Source organism: Equus przewalskii, chromosome 7, assembly GCF_037783145.1.
Source record: "Equus przewalskii isolate Varuska chromosome 7, EquPr2, whole genome shotgun sequence".
NCBI classification, from domain to species: domain Eukaryota; kingdom Metazoa; phylum Chordata; class Mammalia; order Perissodactyla; family Equidae; genus Equus; species Equus przewalskii.
In genome coordinates this window covers 41,040,236-41,060,879 of record NC_091837.1, presented here as the reverse complement: position 1 = coordinate 41,060,879, position 20,644 = coordinate 41,040,236, and the positions used below count along the sequence as shown (strand labels likewise).

Sequence of the window (20,644 nt, the reverse complement as noted above, 5' to 3'; positions counted from 1 at the left end):
ATCCTCAGTGTCCAGCACAGAGTAGGAGCTAAATAAACATTTGCTTAGGGAAAAATGGAAGGAATGTATCTAGCTCAGCCCTCTTGCTTTGCAGACAAGGAAACTGGGAAGGGAGCAGAAATTTGCCCAGGGTGATGCAAACAGTAGGCAGACGTGGGGTTGAAGCCAGGTCCAGACTCCTCACCCAGTGCTCCCTCGACTCCAACAGGCTATTAATAGGAGTCAGCATGGCTACACTGTTTTGTTGAGGGCAAGGGAGACCAAGCATGAGGCCACTAGACTAGGGAAGATTATATAAGAGAGTAGAGGGTGCCAAGAGGTAGGGAACTGACATGGGGAAGAGGTGGCACTGAGGATGCCCAGCAAAGCACCAAGAGCACAGAGGTGCTCCTTTCTCAGCCTGCTGTGTTTGCCTAGATTTGTTCTTAATCCAACCTTGGAGAAAGTAGAAGTTCCCGGAGAGGCAGAGGCCAATGACTTGTGGTTTGCACCAGACCACAGCCTTGACTATAAGTGGACAGTTCTACAGTCATTAACACTGATGGCGTGTGTGTTTTGTGTGTTTGGTTCTTTTCTTTCAATAATCAGACAATAGTTTACATCTGTGCATTGGCAAGGAGCCATAAAGAAGAGCATCCAAACACAGAGGAGAAAAGCCAGACTGGCAAGTGGGCTGGGAAAGAAAACCCAGATACTTTGCCTTCAGTCCCCATGGATGGAAGGACTAAAGTTCACCGTGGGGGAAGGGAAGACGAGGGGCGGGAGAGGCCTTTATGGAATCGCCAGTGGATACAAAAATGGTCATTTTTGAAGCCAGTTTGCTTTTAGTCTCACATTGTCTTGTTGTCTTAAAAATCTCTAAAGTGAAGGGCTTCTGAGAGGTCAAGGCAGTTGTGGGGGCAGCAGGGAGAGGCGTCGGGGGGGCGGGGGGAGCAGAGGGAGGGGCAGGAAGGGCAGCCACTTCTGGGCCTCCTGGCCCAGCATACTCCCCACCGCCCACCCCTCTCTCCCCCAGCCACCCACACAGGGAGCAGCACCCTACCTGGCTTGCTGTCCCAGCCCCAGAACAGATGGATTCTGTTTCGGTTCCCAGCCAATGGGATGGCAGGCTTTCACTTTGAGTCACTGAAGACTGCGCCCACCTCACAAGTCTGCGGGCGGCCCTGGACTTGGCTTAGGCTGGGTCTACTGCCCGTGTGAGAACAGCACCACATCTTCAATTACAAGTTTGTGGTGAGTCAATCCCCCTCCCCATCAATGTATTCACACATAGAATTAACAATTATGTGAAAATATTTGCCTGTTTGTTCAAGCTATTGAATGGAAAAACCCACAGGGATTGACTTACCTGCAGGTTGTCACCAGAGTGGGTTTTAGAAACTGGTGCCCAAGCAGCCTGATTTCAACCGAGAGTCGCTGAAGCTCCCTCAGCTGAAGCTGGGTGAGGCTGGTTAAAGATCATCAATAGAACAGAAGTAGCTGACATTAGGACTGGTTTTGGTTTTTTGGTGAGGAAGATTGTCCCTGAGCTGACATCTGTGCCAGGCTTCCTCTACTTTGTGTGTGGGACGCCACCACAGCATGGCTTGATGAGTGGTTTGTATGTCCACGCCCAGGATCTGAACCTGTGAACCGCAGGCCGCCAAAGTGGGCCACATGAACTTAACCACCAGGCCACTGGGCCGGCCCTGTGATTATTACTGTTTTTAAATTTTAATTTAGATTAACAATCTTCTGATTGTGAAGGACATTACTTGAAGGAGTCTGAGAGGCATGTTTATTTCAAATCCAGGTTGTGAAGAACAGACATCCAAGCCAACAGAACTCCCACACAAACTTCAGGGGGGCAGTTTTTTGTTTGTTTTTAAAACATTTTTAGCATAGGAACATATTCTAAATATACAATGAATAAGGATTACTCGCTAGTACCAGTAACGGCAATGACGATGATGAGTGAGAAAGAATAAAGGAAGCAGGAAAAAAAGGCAATACTGACAGCTACTCAGATGGCAACCTACATAAATTAGTCAGTTTCCTTATCAGAGATTTACATGTTAAAACTGCTTGATATAACCCAGCAGGAAATTGAACAAGTGATTCTGTGTCCAGACTTGGAAACAAAAATAACCGCTCAGGGCCTGCACACATTAGTTTGTTCAAACTCACGCTGATAAAAGTCTTTTTGGCTGGAGCTGTAGTGCGCAGTTAGGAGACTGGAGGGTTTGGTTGGCGGATGATTGACGCTGAAACAATTGCAAACGCTTCACGCAGGAAAACATGTTTGATGAAAGTTTCAGCTGGTCTGTGATGGCCACTGAGAAGAGGTGGAGTGTGAGATCCTGCGTGTGATTTAGCATCCTTCGTGGTAAGGAAGAAGAAGACCTATTCCATCAGCTCGACAAAGCTTGATCAGCCTGCCAATGAGGCTCATCATCGTCTTACATCCAACAGACATACTGCTGCTCACACTCACACACAGATCCTTCACATTCTTCTTACATTTGTACCCATTCCAATATTTCTTAGAATGTCCGCAAGAATGAGAATGGTTTTGAAATTTCTGACTTGTAACCTTAGAGACAAGCAGACATCTGTCTGTCGAACCCTTTGGGCCAAGACCCCACGATTCCCCCTGGCAGCCCCCAGATGCCTTTTCAAACAGTCGCTGGTCTCCAAGAGTTCCCTTGCATACCACATGCGTGTTCTATTTATATGTTTCTTTGTCCTGAACAAGATTTGGCCCCATTGTGTGGGAGCAACACCCGAAAAGAAAAACAAAGTCCATCCACTGAGAGAAAATGGATATTGTGGGAGCTTGGAGAAATTTACATACTTTGCTCATTCCATTTTCTGGTGATGTCAGAGCCCAGGAATATGCCTTTCAAAAAAATCACACACACACACACACATTAAAAAACGCTAGGGCTCACCAGCTCTGTCCATCAAGAGGACTGTCATGAAAAGGAGAAATGTAAATACTCTCTTGCTTGTCCCCCTCCACCCTTCCATTTCCCTCATCAGCCCCCTAAAGAACCTAACAAATTAGTCCAGACTCCATTTGGATGGAATTAAGGGCCTGTCTGCAAAGGAGTGAGGGGTATTAATGGAGATGGACGGGGGATGGGAATGCCAGTGGGAGGCGGGAATGTGGTGCTTGCGTCTGGGTGACCGGCTCCGGGGTTTTATGGAGGCAGAGAGAAGGGGCGGCTGACACTTTACAGATTGGGTGTAATGCTCAGGGAATTTGGCATTTCTGCCACAGGGCTCCGGCTGCCCTGCTAACCGCTTGCTTTCTCCCTGCTGGTAAACGTGCAGGAGAAAAGGGTTAAATAAATGTTTGTGATATGATAAGGTGCTTGTTTATTCAAGGAATGACAGATTATTGGCTCCAAAGGCAGCCTTGAAAAATAGTACAAAGGAACTGGCTCTCCCCTCATGGATGATGTGATTTCCTCCTAAGATTTTGCTCTTTCCTAGGAACAATTTGCTCTGGGAATAAAGAAGGATGATTTCCCTGCAGTTGGAGACGGACAGCGTCAGCAAAGAGTGCTGGAGTCCCAGAAACGGCTGGGAACTGGGATGGCTTGTCTTGGGGAAGCTTCTCTCACTGCCCTCCTGCAGCCCAGCATCCTGAGGACCCTGCTTGCCGTCCCAGGGAGGCTGTTTCTCAGAGCATGGGAAAAGGATTTCCTCGCTCAGGAGGGGAGCTTCTTCCCCAGTGAGTCCTGCATGCAAGGTTTTCCTCCTGACATAGACTGCTGTGTGCATCCCACGACCATCCCGGTACCCCCTTGAACACATGTGCACATGACTGCATGCACATTTATGAATTTATGTACAAATACACACTCAACCCCATGGCTTTCTCCTGTTCTGCTCTAGTGATTTCATAGCTGGTCCTGGAGGAGAATTCAGCTCCAGATCCGCCAACAATGATACATGCACCTAATGTCTGTGAGCTTTTCCTGCAGAAGGAAACATGGGTGACTGCCGACCCTGAGAGTCACCCAGGGGACCTGGAGACAGAGAGCCTCAAGTGCTGCTTGAGCCGGGCAGGCCCACGTTGGGCTGTGCACTCGGAGTTGCTCAGTCCACGTCCTGCTTCCAGATGCCACTCTGAGCTGGCTCCTGCCTGCAGAGAAGGGTTCTGAGCCTCCCGTACCTTCCACCAAGACTCTCCCCCACCCCCTTCCCCTGGCGTGCTACAGAGAGCTTGTTCGCATACTTGCTGAGTAGAAGGGCTCAGACAAGATGTTTGGCATAGTTGTCATTTGAAAAGAACTCAGTGCCAAAGTCAAACACCCAGGAAAAAAAAAGTTGTGATTGAACTGCTGTTTTTGCAGGATCCTGGGAACTACTGTGTGATTTTCACAATAGCCCGCAACCTTATCAGCCAAGGTGCTCGTCTGTGAGACATGAGGCACCAGCTTGGGGAACCCAGTGCCCTTTGGACACAATGACTCAGGCTGACTGCAGGGACGTTATCAAACATCCACGTTTGGGCTATTTTTATGATTGCATTCAGTACTAATAGGGCTTGTTGAGTGTACACAGCCATGTGCTCATTCTTGAACTACACGAGATAAGATGCCTGTCCCAGGGAGCTTACTGCCTGACTTTTGCAAAAACCAGACGGCAGAAAATGGTTTCCCTCTGCCCATCAGCAATGATTGAGGGAGTGGAGATGAGAAAGGGTGCAGTCAATTCATAACTCTCCCAGGGTGGGACCTCTGCTTTGGCGTTTATCCCGTGTGACGTTTAATTGTGGGCGATCTTTCCCCATCATCTACTACTCCATAAGCTGCATCTCCTGGGAGCTCTGAGAATTCAAGCTAATTTGAAAATCAGCTTGATTAAGGCATCATTAGATACATAGAGATGCCTCCCACCATACACACTCACAAATATATCATGGATTCCAAAACTAGCCTTAAATGGTTTTTGGTCTGCCAGTGGGGACATCAGAATCATTGTCGGTCATGTCTGAATTATATGCTGTGATGCTGGATTAGGAAGGACCGGCTGGGACACCCCATCATGTCAATCATCTCTCTAGGACAGCTTCTGTCTGAGTCTGCCCCTGGCTGTGAATGTCAGCAGAGCAGTGGGACCAGGCCACCTTGACCTGCACGCCAGCATCACTGTCTCCAGAAGAACCACCCTGCATGTGCATATCAGTGAGTTTGTGTTTCAGGATAGTCCCCTAACTCTCCAAGGCATTTGCAACTGCATGAGTTTTCTTGAAGAACAAAAACCTACTTTTTATGTTGATGCAGGAACAGCCTTACCAAGGGTGCACGCCCTGGCTGAACCCCTGGAATGAGGCGAGTGTGTGTGCTTTATCGGCACATGCTTTATCTTCAGCTGAAAGTCAACCCTGAGATCCATTTGAGTGGAAGGAGCTGGTTTGGGAGGGGATCCCAGGGAGCCCCAGCAGGGGAGTGGGAGGGAGGCCAAAACAAGGTGTGTTAATGGGTGGTTACTGTTGTGGGCAGCTGAGGCTCAATCCCCTGGGGACCTCTGGGTGATGGTGTAGATGCATCCAGAGCCCTAGGGACAAGGAAGCTGGGATACTGATCCACCAACTCCTCTCTGCCATTGGTTTATTTCAGGAGCTTCAGCGCCCAGGCACTTCCAGCCTTGTGCTGCACGCAGGCCCAGCAGGAAAGGCTCCAAGGCAGAGAGTGGCAGGTGCATGCAATCAAGGTCACCAGTATGCAAGGGAACGGTGGGAGCCATAGGCAGGGACCTGACAGGACCTGCCATAGGTTCCCTTCCTTCTTTTCTTCTTTCCTTCCGTCCTTCCTTCCTTCATTCCTTCTGTTCTTCTAACTTCCTTTGAGGGAAGTTGTAGATATGTACAAATTTGCCTGAAAAAGGAAACCAAATTGAGAAGTCTAGGAAAATAAATAAATAAATCCGAAGAGGGGAGAAAACCAAATGGTGTGGTTCCGCCTTCGTCTCCTCTGAGAAGTCTCCATGACCCTCCTGTCATGCCGGACTCTCAGCCTGAGTTAGGTGCCCATTCCGTGGTTCCGGTAGCACACTGAAGGCTCCCCAGCCCACACCCATCACCCTGACTTGTCATTGTTGATTCATCTGTCACCCTTCTAAACTAAGGCATTCTTTTGCTTGTTTGTTTATTTGACTTTCTACACTCCCTGTACTAACTTGCTTGGCACTAATAAGTACTTAATTAATCTCAAGGAGATGAATGAAAGATGCCTTTGAATTATTCTAAACTTAACTCTGCTAAAAGTTTGCAGGTTTAACACCCTGGAAGAGAACTTCCAATCAAGTTCCGTTGGATCTTGGTGATGGAGTTTTAGGGATCTTCGAGCACCTGTCCTAAAACTCAATCACCAAAGCTCAGCGATTTTCTGACAGCAGGATTCTTCCTATGGAGAAAAAAGAGGAACTCCTCATGGAGCATATGGGGCCGAGTGGAGAGCTTAGGTACTCAGGCTGAAAACTCCATCCCTGAAGGTTGGAGTATCCAGCACTAAGGAGTAGCTCATCAAACATTCATTTCCATTCTTGCAAAGAGAAAAGCAGAGGGCAACTTTATCATTGGTCATTTCTCAAAGAGGAGGAAAAAGTATACGACAGGGCAGAACCTGGTCACCACCTCCAACCAAGCCTTGCCTCCCCCAAGCTCCATGATGCGGGCCTGGAGGCACTTTTTTCCAGCAACAGGTCTCTTCTCTATCGCAGATAATTTGATGACCCCATGGGGACCTTCATCTCCACTTCTGTTCCAGAAAATTCTGCCTTTCTGAAACTCACAGCCCATACCTTCCTTAGTCAGTACCCGTCCCTGGGTTTCCTACTGGCTGACCAAAGTCAGAGCTGTTCCAGACAGGACCTCCCTCATCTGGGACAGTCTGAGGGACTCTGCAGATCCCCATGAGAAACTCCTAGAATCTTCCCTGTCATCTGCAAAGGAGGGAATTCATTCCTCTATTCCAGGGTTTTTATGATCTTTTAGACTAGAATATTCTTTGTGGTGGGGCTGTCCCATGCATTGTAGGATGGCTAGCAGCATCCTTGGCCTCCACTTACTAGATGCCAGGAGCAGCCCTTCCAATCACGATGATCAAAAATATCTCAAGATATTGCCACATGTCCTGTGGGGGCTAAGATCATCCCTGGCTGAGACCCACTCCTCTAGCCCAGGCCTGGTGAGGATCAGTAATAATCCGGCTCAAAGGCCGCCTTTCTGGGGTCTCTTTGATCATACGGCAGGAGTCCTTAGGGTTAATACTTTTACCACCCCTGCTATCTGTTGAACACCTATTATATGTCAAATACTTAGCCCCTCGAGATAGAGCTACTATGTGGATTAAATTTTCCCCTTTCTTCAGACGAGGAAATAGAGGCCCAGAAAGCCACCAGCCAAGGCATTCCAATGTCCCACGCCTGGTAAATGGTGAGACTGGGATTCAAACTTGGGTCTGTTTTACTCTGAAGCCTGTTCTCTTTCCACCGTTCCTTGCATCCTTCCTGACGGTAATGCACACAGTCCATGCACTCTGAGGAGCTGTCTGGAAGAGGTAGTTCAGTAGATCCTTTATGCTTCCCAAAACAGCCTCCTTTGTGACCCACAAGCTTCTGGAGTACACTTAAAAATAGCTTCTAGAACACGTACATTTGTGTATTCATTCACTCACCCAAGTTCCTCATGAGCTTCTCTCTGCAGGCTTATGCTATGGCCCTGGGGAAAGAGAGAGGAGAAGAAAAACCCTGTGGTTGACGGGTCCTGAGGCTGATGGTGGAGGTAGACCTGAGACGCCTCATTTGCATGTTCTCTACTTAGAAAAGGCTTGGAAGGACATTGAAGTACACGGTTATTTGTCATCACAGAATAGAGGTTGGCAAACCATGACCTGTGGGCCAAATCTGGCCTGCAGCCTACTTTGGTAAGACTTGTGTAAGAATGTTTCTCACATTTGTAAAGAGTTGTTAATAATAATAATAAACCCAATCAAAGAAAGAATAGATGGCAGGGACTACATGGCCCGCAAAGCCAAAAATACTTACTGTCTGGCCTGTTAAAAAGAAAGTTGCCAACTCCAGTTCTAGAGTAAAAGAAAACATCTTTGCAGTCATGAGTGGGTGTATACCGAGCAAATAACAATGAATTTTCCTCCTAGGTTCATACAATAGAAGTGTCAATGAGGAAGATTTATCATTTTCTCTCTGTTGGACGAACCGTGACCCTACATGATGATCACTTCACAAAGAGATCAAGTTAAACACTGCATACTATGTGTCCTTCACCGCTCAGAGCATGGAAAATGTGTGGCTTGGTATATAAATTAAGGTAACCCTAAGTGCTGTTAATGACTCTAAAATTTCTGAGGCTTGACACAAGAGAAGTTTATTTCTTGCCCAGGCACAGTCTAATTGGCTATGGGAATAGGACTACTCTGCTCCACACAGTTATTCAGGTACCTAGGCTGAGAGAGGTTCTGCTGTGTTCAACATGTAACTTCCCAAGTCATCCTGGATGTCGCCATCCCACTGGAAGGTGGAGGAAGAGGGAGAATGGTGAGTCATCCCTGGGGAGCTTTTATGGGCCAAGCCAGGAAGTGATGCCCATGATCCCTCCCATGTCATTGGCTAGAGCTCAGTCACATAGTCACACCTAACTGCAAGGAAGGCTGGGTAATGTAGCCCAACTGTGGGCCCAGGAAGAAGAGGGAATGGGTTCTGGCAACCACAAAGCAGTCTTGGCCACCAGAGGAAATATTGTATGAAACTGGAAATCAGTGATGCTAAAGAGACTTGATGCTAGTGAGAGGGAAGCTAATATTGAATGCCATATTCAGAGCAAATACAAACTTGATTATTTATAAGGTCATACAGAACTACCTACCTATCCCTGATGTGGTGGAAAGTGCATTGATCTTGAAGACACGAAAGATGCCCGCCAGCTCTGGGCCCATGGCAAATCAGTCCTCTGAACATTACGTGCCTCCTCAGCCAAATAGAGGAGCTGGAGCAGCTTCAGGAGTCTGCGAGTTCACATACAGCGTCTAAGGACACGAGAGGACAGCAGTCGGACCAGGAAGGGACCCTCTCGTGACCACCACATTCTCATCACAAAAGATTTTGATCATCAGTCAGACCTGGGAGAATGGTGACCTTGATCCTCACGATCTACTGTGTGAGAAAGGCTATGGAAACCTCTGTGATATTCAGCAATGCTCATGCCAGGATACTCAAAGATGAGTGACACAGATGGTTCACTTGGGGGGAGACAGACAGGTAGACAGAATTCAAAGTCAACACGATAGGAGTTACGAAGGTGTTATGCATAGAAACTAACCTGGAGGGGGTCCAAGAAGGCTCCCTAGAGAATGGGGCTTTCTCTAGGAGGCTGAATCATGAAGGCATTAGTTGAGTGAGGTGTGCTTTCAGAGAAGAAGAAAGAATGGCAGGGGGAGGTGTTCTAGGAAAAGAGCACAGCATGAGGAAAGCTTGGAGCATTGAAGAGCACAGTGTATTTGAAGAGCTAGGGGAATTTGGTGTTGCCAAAGGATAAAGCGAGCGGAGAGGAGTTGGTGAAGTAGACAAGGGCCATAAAGAGCCTCATAACTCATGTTAGGAATCCATCTTGTATTCCACAGGCAATGGAAGTCACCGAATGGATTTTTTTTCAGGAGTAACACGGTAAGTTTTGGAAAACTAATTCTCTCCGATTATGTTATAACAGTCCCAGAATTGTCTCCTGAGGAGAATAATTTCCTCACTCTTCTAAACCATAAAACTAACACATGTGTATTGTAGAAACTTTGGAAAGTGCACCAAAGCATAATCAACCATAAGAAAAAAATTACACATGAACTCTTCCTGCAGAGGCAACCATTAACATTTTGGAACAGTCTTGTAGTCTTTTTCTATCCGTATTTTAAAATAGTTGAGATTACAAGTATATGGTACTTTGTTATCCTTGTTTTTAAATTTATTTCATATCCAATTCCCATGTCTCTGAAAATGGGGCCAATGAGAAGCTTCTTGAATGGCCTCCCTCCTTCTGCCTGTCTCCCCTCCCACCCCTACCCTATTCTCAACACAGAAGCCAAAGTAATTCTGTTAAATGTAAGGAAAAGTATAAATAACCGTAAGTAAAAAAGTTACATATACACTTGCCACCCAGAGTCCCACTGCTGGTGTATTTTTTTCCTAGTTTTTTTCTGTGAGTATTTTAAAATAGCTTAGGTTACATGAAATATAGTAATTTTTTTAAACTTTATTTTAGCATGAGCCCAACGTTTAATGGGGAGTCAGTTGTACAAACCAGTATTTATAAAGTGTTTCCTAAAGCATTTGCACTCATTCGATCGTCCTAATGCTCTGCATTGCCCCTACCCCGGTCCTGGGTCACGAGAGGCTGTTGCAGACGGAGCTGCGGATTCAGTCTGAATGGCTTACACCTGCTGTAAAATTGCATTTTGGTGTTATGCCCTCAGCTTGTGTAAGAGAGAGCACTGTTACCCTGAAACGTGCTTTAATCATGCTTGCTTTAAGGATGTTATTGAGGTCTTGTCCACTATATCAGGCAATGTCTCCTTTAAAAGGCCTCAAAAGCACCAGTATTCTCATAGCTTTTTGTTAAAAAATGTTTTGCTTCTCCTTAACAGAGAGCATGAGTTTTTAGAAAGTTTATTGACAATGCAAACCAAGTAACTCAATGTATTCTCTTCTTTTTATTGGCCACTAGGAGATTAGAACTGACGTTCAAGTGTATGCTGTATGGTATTGTATAGTGTATGGACCGTTATTGCCTTTTTTAAAATATAAAATCTTTACTACAGGGATTATTGGTCCATACACTACGTAATACCAATAGTACAAGTTTAATCTTTCAAAATCATCATTTAAACAGCAAAAGACTAAGAAATAAAATTTGAGTCAACTGATTATTTTTCAAAATATTCTCAATGCACATTATCCTCAGTTCCATTATTATAGTGAAACACACAAATATAGAAAAATACCCCATCTAACATATACTAATGCTTCATATACTATCCACTGTGTAGAATTTTATAGTATATATTTGTGTCCTAAATTTTTATCTGGCCTGGTCTTATTCTGTCCTTATTTCCCTGACCTCTGATATATATATTTCTACAATACACTATCTCTTATGGTACAGTAATTTTTACAACATTTTTGGAATGAGGAAAGGTCTCAATAAGCAAATTGTTGTACAGATGGTTGGACAGGGCCAGTCTGGGGGCAGGGAGACCAGTGAGAGGAGTACGGTGGAGGGACAGGCAATGCCAGTTGGAGAGAGGGCCATGAATGTTCACGTGGGGACGAGGAAATAGAACTGAGAACTATTTGTAAGAGAGAAACATTTCAACTCAATGACTGATTAGTTGGGATGGAAAGAGAAATGACCTCTGGGTTTCTGGCTAGACTCTAGAGTTACCAGTTGGGACAGGGAGTGGTTTGGGAGGAAATATGAAGCATTCATTTTTTAACACATTGATTTGAAGGAAACTGTCTAAGACAGCAGCCAGATGGAGATGTTCAAGCTTTCTCCACCACTCCATTAATTTCCATTTGTGTTCATTTGCTCCCATTATTTTTCTCAGCCTGGAATACAGCCACCTCTGTTCTACTACTGACCAAACTTGAGCCATCTTTCTGGGCCCAGGTGAGTCCCCACCCTTCCAAGAAGCATCTTTACCCATGTCTTTCCTCTGCCCTCCAGTAGCACCTGTTATCAGTATTATATTTAGAGCAAAAACTCGAAGTAACTCATGTTGCTTCTCCACTTGTTGTGTCTCACAGGTGAAATTCACCTACCTATCACTCAGAGAATAGTCAGTGTGCACCATCCACATACGCTGTGCTGGGCAGTAGGTACACGGATGACTCAGGCCTGGTCCTGGCCCTCAGAGAGCTGGCTGTCCACTGGAAAAGGAGACAACACCACACGAGTAAGTCCCTCTATGTCTCTTGAAGGCACATGAGGTCCATTCTGCTCTTTACTGTTTCTCGTGGCGGCTTGCTCAGGCTACACACAGAGCCAAGCCTCCACACACAGCAGATCAACCGGCAGATTATTGATTCAATTTGCAGAAGAGAAACTCCACAGCAGACCTTGGTGGGTGAAATCTGATGTCTCTCTGGGCCACCAAAATTCCCTTAGACAATGTGAGTGGTGACAGCCGGTAATGCAATCCAGTCCCTAAAACATGGCTTTCCCTTGCTTGGCTATGGAAGGCCTGCTCCTGCTGCGCTCAGACCCCAAAAGAGGCAGAATCTTCTCTGAAGCTCTGACGTAGTGGCAATTTTCTGCTTTTGCAGAGTGGACTTGACTTTAGTAACAGCCATGAGGAATTCCCCTCACGGCAGTGAAGACTCTGCTCAGACACATGAGGCACGACTTAGCAGCAGTGCAGGAAGCAGTGAGCTGGGAGCTGGAAAGAGCTGTCTTCAGGCTCTGGATCTGCCCTTAACTAACTGCTTTGACTGGGCACCCGCTGCCTGCGTCAGTGCCCAAATCACGAAAGAAGGGGGCGAGAAAGGTGCTATTTCAGAGCCTTTGTGTTCTTTTCCTTCTGTTTTTGTGTGTGTGTGTGCTGGAAAATGTCTGTAGTTAGGGTTTTTCAGAATGATAGTTACTCAGAGTGAGTTCTCTTGTGCTCCAGTCATGTCGATGGGAAGATCTAGATGTAGAAACTACCAGCTTTAGACGTTAGGCCATATTAGGGTGTGCTGTTGAAAGGAGTTGTCTTGGAGAAAGTTTTCCACTGCATGAGAACAGCTCATCTAGAAGGGCCAGCGATGTGCCTGGGTCGAGGTGGTGTCCCGAAGCATCCACACCTCTAGGTTGTTGCCCTGGAGCGCAAGGGCACAGCTGAGGCCCCAACAGGGCATGATGGAGAAAGCCCCGGGCCTGAAATGGAAGATGTCACTCCTGGCTCACCACTTGCTACTGTGGGGCTCAGGACAGAGTTTGAGATCTCACTAGACCTCAATCTCTGTACTTAAAAAAAAAAGAGTTTCTTGGGGCGGCCTGGTGGTGCAGTGGTTAAGTGCACACTGTTCCACTTCAGTGGCCCAGGGTTCACCGGTTTGCATCTCAGGTGCGGACCTACACATCACTTATCAAGCCATGCTGTGGCAGGTGTCCCACATATAAATAGAGGAAGATGGGCACGGATGTTAGCTCAGGGCCAGTCTTCCTCAGCAAAAAGAGGAGGATTGGCAGCAGATGTTAGCTCAGGGCTAATCTCCCTCAAAAAAAAGAGAAGTTTCTCTTCAATTTCCTGTCTAGCTCTAACATTCTATAACCTCTTGTAAACTGTGTGCGTGTGTGGGTATGTGTGTGGTTGGCAGGAAAGGCTTTGTTTAAAATTGTAAGCTCTCTTGGTTTTCATAATGACAATATCTGACAGTCCCTAACATTCTGAAAACAAACAGTTTCTCGGCTTTCTTTAGTGCACCACAGAGTTGTGAAAAGTACGTAGGCTTCAAAAGCTGAGAGACCTGAGTCCTCCACCAGTGCCACCTCTTAACTGTGTGGTTCTGAGCAAGTCACTTCTGATTTACACAGTTCATTTACCTCCTCCAGAATTGCACATTATAATATTGCTGGTGTGTGTTTTTGTTGTGATAACAAGTGTTCTGTGTTTTGTTGTTTGTACAGGTGTTGGTACAGTCCATCTTTAATAAATCGTACCTCTTATATCAGAATGTCTGTAGGCTTAATGGAGACATTTGAGTCTACTAATCAAATGACTAATGGATGAACAGTGCAGTTGTTTTCTGGTTTAGTCTACAGAAGAATGGGGTAACAACATCTTGATGTAGGAAGAAAAAAACCAAATGCACAAATTCTACGGGTTCAGTTTCTTCGTTTATACAATCATGGGGTATACCAGATGATTTTTAAGGTCTCTTTATGAGTTTTTTAATTTTAGCTCCTAAGCTGGATCTGGATGTAATTCCAAAGCAATTCAAGGAGATAAATTCCAAAATGGAATTTTAAGTAAGAGCAGCATCATTGCAATAAATTAAAGTATGACAACTTTAGAGGACAATATTCATTTGGATGTATAATTCAAGTCAGGATATTTTAATAATATGCATTGAATGCCTGCACTGCATTTTTCCAGTGGGTTGGTTACATTTTGTAGCCATACCTCAGACATGGGAGAAGAACAGGAGAAGATAGCAGGAAGAGATGGAGAGGGTATGAGGTGGAAGGTCAGGACAAGCGCAAGGACATCACGCAAGGCTGGTTCTGTCTTCTGGCTGGACAATGGCTTGCTATTACAGTGTCTTGCTTTACGCAATGAATGTATTTCTGAAAGCAGCTTAGAAACGTTTGTAAACTGAATCATATTTTAAATGTAACATAGGCATGTTTTATGGAAAACACTTCCATGATAAAACTGTTTGTAAGAAGAGATGTTATTCTCTAAGTCTAAATCTATATTGGATCTGCTTAAAGGAAAGTTCAACCCTAGTTCTTTTCCTGGAGAGGAAAAGTGATGTCAAGCTACCCTGATGAGAGCCCGATGTGGGAACAGCCTGTCTGGCCTCCTGGGCTCTCTGGGGAAAGTAGATGGAGAGGAGGAATAGACGCGTATTCCAGAACTGGACTTTGAATGGGCCCTTGGCCAAACTTGGCCCAATTTCTCAAAGGAGAGAAAGCACCGACGAAAGCTGAATCTGACTCAAAGCCAACTTGCTTTGGACACATTGTCCTCTGCCAGGCAAGTTCAGCGCCCTCTCCCTGGGGCACTTACCCAGCCAGAGGAAGGAAATGCCGGGACAAGCAACTTTGCTCTTTACCCCTTCTACTGCCTGGTTCCAGCTTTTGTACAGCTCTCACGATTAGGGGAAGGGGAGGAGAGAGGAGGAAAAGACTGGCAAGTGGAAGGAGAGGCAACAGGCCCACCCATGAAGATGCAGGGCTTAGAGAAAGCCAGGAAAAGCTGGGAGGGAGTTATTGCAGAAGAAGAAAACAATTTGAACAAACTTGGGGACGTAGGGAAAAATGAGGAAGGGGTTCAAGGAAACCTCAAGAACACGATGGAAAGAAGGAGGAAGGGAAGAATCCGGGATGGAAAGTGAGCTGGAAAGAGGTGCATTGGAGCTTGGCTCAAGCTCAGAGCTCCTCCAGGTGCTAACCCAGACCCCAAGTTCAAACCCTGATTTAGAAAAATGTCCTGTGATTAACTCTTCGATGTGAAGCCCAGTGTGTAGGAATTTCCTTTAACTGTTGCTTCTTACATACTTCCGGAATGACAAGGAATTTGGGCATGATAGCTCATTTTCCAGAAAGATTCATGATAGGATTTCTAACTCTGCAGAGGCTGCATTTGCAGGAGAAGTCGTCACAGGAATGGCATGCTAACATGTTGGTGGGGGTTGAAGACAAGGGGGGGCTAATATTCAAAATTAGGTTGGTGTTCAGTTTGGAGTTACTGCTTTAGTCTCCATACAATTGTAAGGAATTTAAGAACTATCTGACTGGGATATCAGGGTTCCAGCATCCATCATGCTGTCCCAGGGAGAGCGCAAAGACACGGGACGCACGGATAGTTCGAAAGTCCACTTCATGGTTCCACTCGTCAAAGCAGTTATGTGAGGGAATAAGATTGCTTGTGTGAACTGTAGTTCCTTCGCAGTACCTATCTTCCTGGAGGCAGATAGGTAATCTGCCTCCAGGTAGGAGAAACAAAGAGGAGCAGAGTCAAATGGTGTAAGTAACCCACACATTATGTCAACGACCTTCGGGAGATGACCAAAGGTAAGAGTCAACAAGTTCAACTGCTAAGTCACAAGGCCAACCAATCAGAGCTGACCCTGGACATAAACAGCCCCGATCAGCCCTGGAGATAACACTCCCACAGCAGCTGACTCTTCTTCACAGAGGTGTTTGCACACTGGCGACTGTGTACGTAATCATTTCTTATTATTTGTTTAATACCTGTTTTCCTCTCCAGACTGTAAGCCTCTTGAGGGGTTTCCCTAGTGCATTGAAGGTGCCTGATAGATCTCTGATGTCTGACTGCAAATACAGCACCAGTGAATCGTGTAGAAAATACCTCATCTCGCTGTGTTGTAGCTAATTTAAAAGAAGAGGCACGGAGCAGTGGAAAAGCCCTTAACATCAGGACAGCAGCTCTGCTCTTGCCCCCTCTCTACCCTGAACTCGTTATGCGACTTTGGTCAAGTCCCTTCCCCTCTCTATCTCTGACTCCTTTGCTATGAAGTGACAGGACTGGATTCAATGACCTCTGGGGCCAATTCCAGCTCTAACAGTCTGTGATTCAGCTTGCCTATAAAGTGGCCAGAGGAGGTTTATTTGTGACCAGAACAAGCCATTAAGAACTGAGACAAACTGCCAAATACCGCTTAAAAGCAAAATGGGAATAAGATTTTGTACAAAATATGCTTGGGTTGCAAGAGGCAAATGTTTCTTTTGTGAGAGAGGAAGGCCAAAGGATATGATTACTTGCTCCACCGCCGAGCTTCCTGGGCAGCTCCGGCTGAATTAAGACACCTGTCACTCTCGTTCAAGGTCCACTTCCTACGAAGTTGTTGCACCTTTGAATTATTGTCGACTTGAAGTCCAAAAGGGGAAGTATTTTGCAATCTAGAGTTGGATCCTGGAGCTATACAGTCATGATTACTGATGCAGATTTTTCCAGAAACATTCATTGCACCGGGCCCTAGCAAGGAGCCTCACATTTCTGCGTGACATCTCAGGAGCTCACTCTGCTAGTGGTGATGTGTTTCCATGAACAGTTTCCCAAATGAGCAAGGGAAAAGACTTCATTTTGCCTCTTCTTGAACCATTTCTTTTCTTTAATTAAATATGAAATGCGCTTTTAAACAAGACTTCTTTTTTTTAATATCTCAGTTTAAAAAGCACTTTAGGAATAAGGTCGTATTTGTCTTCACAAAAAGAGTAATCTGTGCACTGAGCCACAGGATAATAAATCAAGAGCTTCCTGAATCTTAACACAGATGCTGTTTGACTGTCGTTGACTTTTAAAACTCCCACCATCCTTGGAAATTTCTTCTTGGAGGTGTTGGCACACTTGCAATTATGTACCTAATCACTATGATAATGGTGATAAAAAGAACTATAACATGATGTGTTCACAGATCCCTGGATAGGCATTCAAAAGCCCCAGCCTTTCCCCTAGCTGGTGCATGACCACAGCCTGCCTCTCTGAGCTTCGGTTTGCTCCCCTGTGACTTATTCAGCCAGGTGCCCAGAAGCTCTGGGTTCCATGGAGAGCCTTTGAGATCCAGGTAGACGTGGATGAGAAAGGAGGAACTGAGAAACAGACGGGTCCTGGGTTTCCACAGCCAGAGCTCTATTCTTATTTCTTATATGTGTCGAGTCTGCATAAAATTTCATTGAAGAAAGGATTCTGCTGCTGATAAAGAGTTTGAACAGTTCTAAAAAAAATGTCTTCTGAGTTCATGCTCACATAAACTTGTGAACTCAGGTACATACACACTTACACACACACCCTCCACAATGTGAAAACAAGACTCGTTAATGTTCCACGGATCGTGTTGACAAAGAACCCTGGTGTCACTTTCTTTTCATGCTCTACCGTTCCCCAAAGGTGGTCTCCAGGTGCTGCTGGGAGTGGGGAAGCACTGCATTTGACTGAGTCTTCAGCTGAAAACTGAGTCAGTTGGAGGTGGAGCTGTAACTTTTAGAAAGGAAGCTTAGAGTTCATCTGTCTATCCCTTAAATTTATACATGAAGAATCTGAGGCCTGGGAAGGTGAGTGACTTGCCGAAGATCATGTAACCAATTGGTGGCAGAACCGTCGTGAGAGGCCAGGTCTCTAAATCCTAGCCCAGTGCCCTTCCCAGCACACCATGCTCTTGGAAAATGATGGAACTACAAATGGTGTATCTGGTGATCCAAAAACAAAATATTCTCCATCCACCTCTGTGGTGTGGGTTGATCTTTAAATCAACCAAGACCCTAAAAAAGAAAATAGGTGCATGCAGACACACACACACACACACACACAGAGGCACTTTGCCAAGGGGATAAGGGGTAATGAAAAATCCTTGGCAAGAGGATACTTCAAAGCTTCAGAGGGTTTATCTGAAGACTTTGAATAGAGTACAGCATTTTATGGGTTCTCCTAATCCCCAGTAAATGTGCCTCGCTGAATAAGCAGAAACATTTTTAATGACTGCTAGAGAGCTGTAGACACAGAGCTGTGACCGTGTGTTAGAGCTGGCTTTCCTGGGACCTTTAGTCTCCTGCATTACAAGCATGGAGGTCGAATTTGTTTCTATGCCACTGGTTCTGAGCTAATGAATTTAAAGAGCCCGAGGGTTTTCCCTCTGAAGGTTGGTGGCCAGTTACTCTTTACTCAGTCCTATCAACCACTATTTCTACCGCCACTAACTATCTCCACCTCTACATCTACCACTAAGAACACTCTTTTAATTCATTTTAGCCTCACAATATCCCTGGGGCGTGTGTCATTTATGCGCCCAGAGCCCCTTCTCTGAGTGAGAAGTGGGTGGTGGGCCAGCAACTGAAAGGGGTTCATTACAGTTTGTTGGGTTCAGGCCAGGAGCGGGCCCCATGTCTGGGGAAGTCCAGGGGAGTCAGAGGTCTAGAGAAGACAAAGGCCCAAGTCCCTGTGGCTCAAGATTCAGGGAAGGAGACTGAAAGCAGAATGAGGCCCAGGGAGCTAAGGGCTGAGGGCTGCAAAGCCAGTAGGCCAACGTTGAAGCTCTTCCTGCCTCGCTCTGCTTCTATCCTTGCATTTCCTGCTTCTGGGGCCTCTGGGCAATTCCATTTCTGGCAGCAGCTTCAATAGGGTTGGAATTGTAAGAATTTGTCCAGTCATTTGGAGTTTACACTTTGTGGGTGGAACGAGCAAAATGGGACATTTTCAGGGCAGGGCAAGACTTCAGGCTCTAGGTTACAAATTCAAGAACTGTGGCTTTCTGAGGTCTCTTTCAGGGCTCACAGTGGGTCTCTTAAACTCACCCTCTCTTTTGCAGCAGCGCTATATTAAAGGAATTCATTTCCTGTTGTCAGTCTCATCCCTCTCTTGACAATTAAAACTCCTTTTCAGGAGACAAGAGATTTGTTACTTGGCCACTATGTAGATTGTTGTGACACAACAAAGCAAGTCTAGCGTGGTTTAGCAAAACCTACCAAAGTACGCAGGGTAAGAAAAGGCAACAAACACAGAGAGTGAAGCGGAGTGAAGCAGAATTGCTGTTGCCTCTACCTTCTGCGACAAATGAAACAAAACAGGAATTGGGAAGTCAAGGTTAGGACGGGCATGGCGTCTCCCAAGGCTAAATCTGTAGAACATTGCTGGATGGCGGAATGAAAATTCAGGAAGAAGACAGACACACTTGAAAAAATATAATAAGTTCCAACAGCGATTCATGCAGGATGTCTGTTTTTGTTTTTGTTTTTTAGTGAAAATTTAAAAGGAAATCAAAAAAAAATTGACAATACCCTTTTACCTGGCATGAGAATAACTTGTGTCCTTTCTTCCAACCTCAGGGCTGGTGAGTCTTTCTATCGTAAGATGGGGTGGAAGAAACATAGCTGTGACTCATCCCATGCTGAAAATGTGAAGATTCCAAGACAAGAAGAGGCTGTGGGAAGCCCCATAGCACAGCAAGAAAAGACAGGCCAAAACTTTGGGAGTGAGAAGAGAGGAGAGCCTGCTGCCCGGAAGAGAGAAAAGAGGGTATATATTGAGAGAGAGTGAAGGGGATCCACATAGTACACTTTTGATCACTCAAGGAGCATTCACAGGGGGATACCCTTAGAAGCAGTAGGGCTCCACACCTGCATATAGGGCAAGAAGAACAATGAGGCAGAGACTGCATCTGACTTCCCACCCCTCACCACAACTCTCTGAAGTCTAACACTGAGAACTTCCTTCAAGTTGTGGGTATGTGTCCCCTTGGACCAACCACCCACATCATGATAACTAGGTTATACCTAAGACATTTTTAGTGAGGACTTTAGGAAGCCCTGGGAAGGTATCTCTTTTGTTAAGAGAGGAATCCAGAGAGATTTGGCAGATGTGCTGTAATGAAGTACATGCACTGAGCAGATGCTCCAAGGTCACCTACTTGTCCTGCAGAGTCATATGGCTCTATTTTGGGTTTAGAAGGTGGAAACATTAATATCATGTCATTTGTATCTACTGTTATGTAACAAATTAAAAAATGGGACCGAACTCTATGCTATCTACAAGAAATTCACTTCAAATATAATGATATAGTCAGATTGAAAGTAGAGGGATGGAATAAGATATATCATGCAAATGCTAATCAAAAGAAACCAAATGTGCCTATATTAATATCAGATAAAGTATATGTCAGAACAAAGAAAATTACCAGAGAAAGAGTGGAACATTATGTAGCGATGAAAGGGTCAATCCACCAAGAAGACATAGCAATCCTAAATGTGTACGCACCGAACGACAGAGCTGCAAAACATGTAAAGCAAAAAATAATAGAACAGAAAAGAGAAATAGACAAATCCATGATTATAGGTGGAGACTTCAACACCTCTTTCTCTCTCAACAATTGATGGAAGAACTAGACAGAAAATCAGCAAGGATATAAAAGAACTCAACAA

General features: G+C 45.4%; 2 long non-coding RNA genes across 2 annotated transcripts; one reads left to right on the top strand and one right to left on the bottom strand.

The window, feature by feature from the left end:
- Positions 1–1,761: 1,761 nt before the first annotated feature.
- On the bottom strand, positions 1,762–9,038 carry LOC139084818 (uncharacterized). The gene is made up of 3 exons (XR_011542597.1): positions 8,879–9,038; positions 7,671–7,714; positions 1,762–5,870 (listed from the first exon to the last, which is right to left on the bottom strand). It is a non-coding gene; the product is annotated as an uncharacterized lncRNA (long non-coding RNA).
- On the top strand, positions 3,478–20,516 carry LOC139084817 (uncharacterized). Its single transcript, XR_011542595.1, has 6 exons — positions 3,478–3,718; positions 5,057–5,177; positions 8,154–9,675; positions 11,610–11,671; positions 11,809–11,957; positions 19,553–20,516. It is a non-coding gene; the product is annotated as an uncharacterized lncRNA (long non-coding RNA).
- The last annotated feature ends 128 nt before the right edge of the window (positions 20,517–20,644 follow it).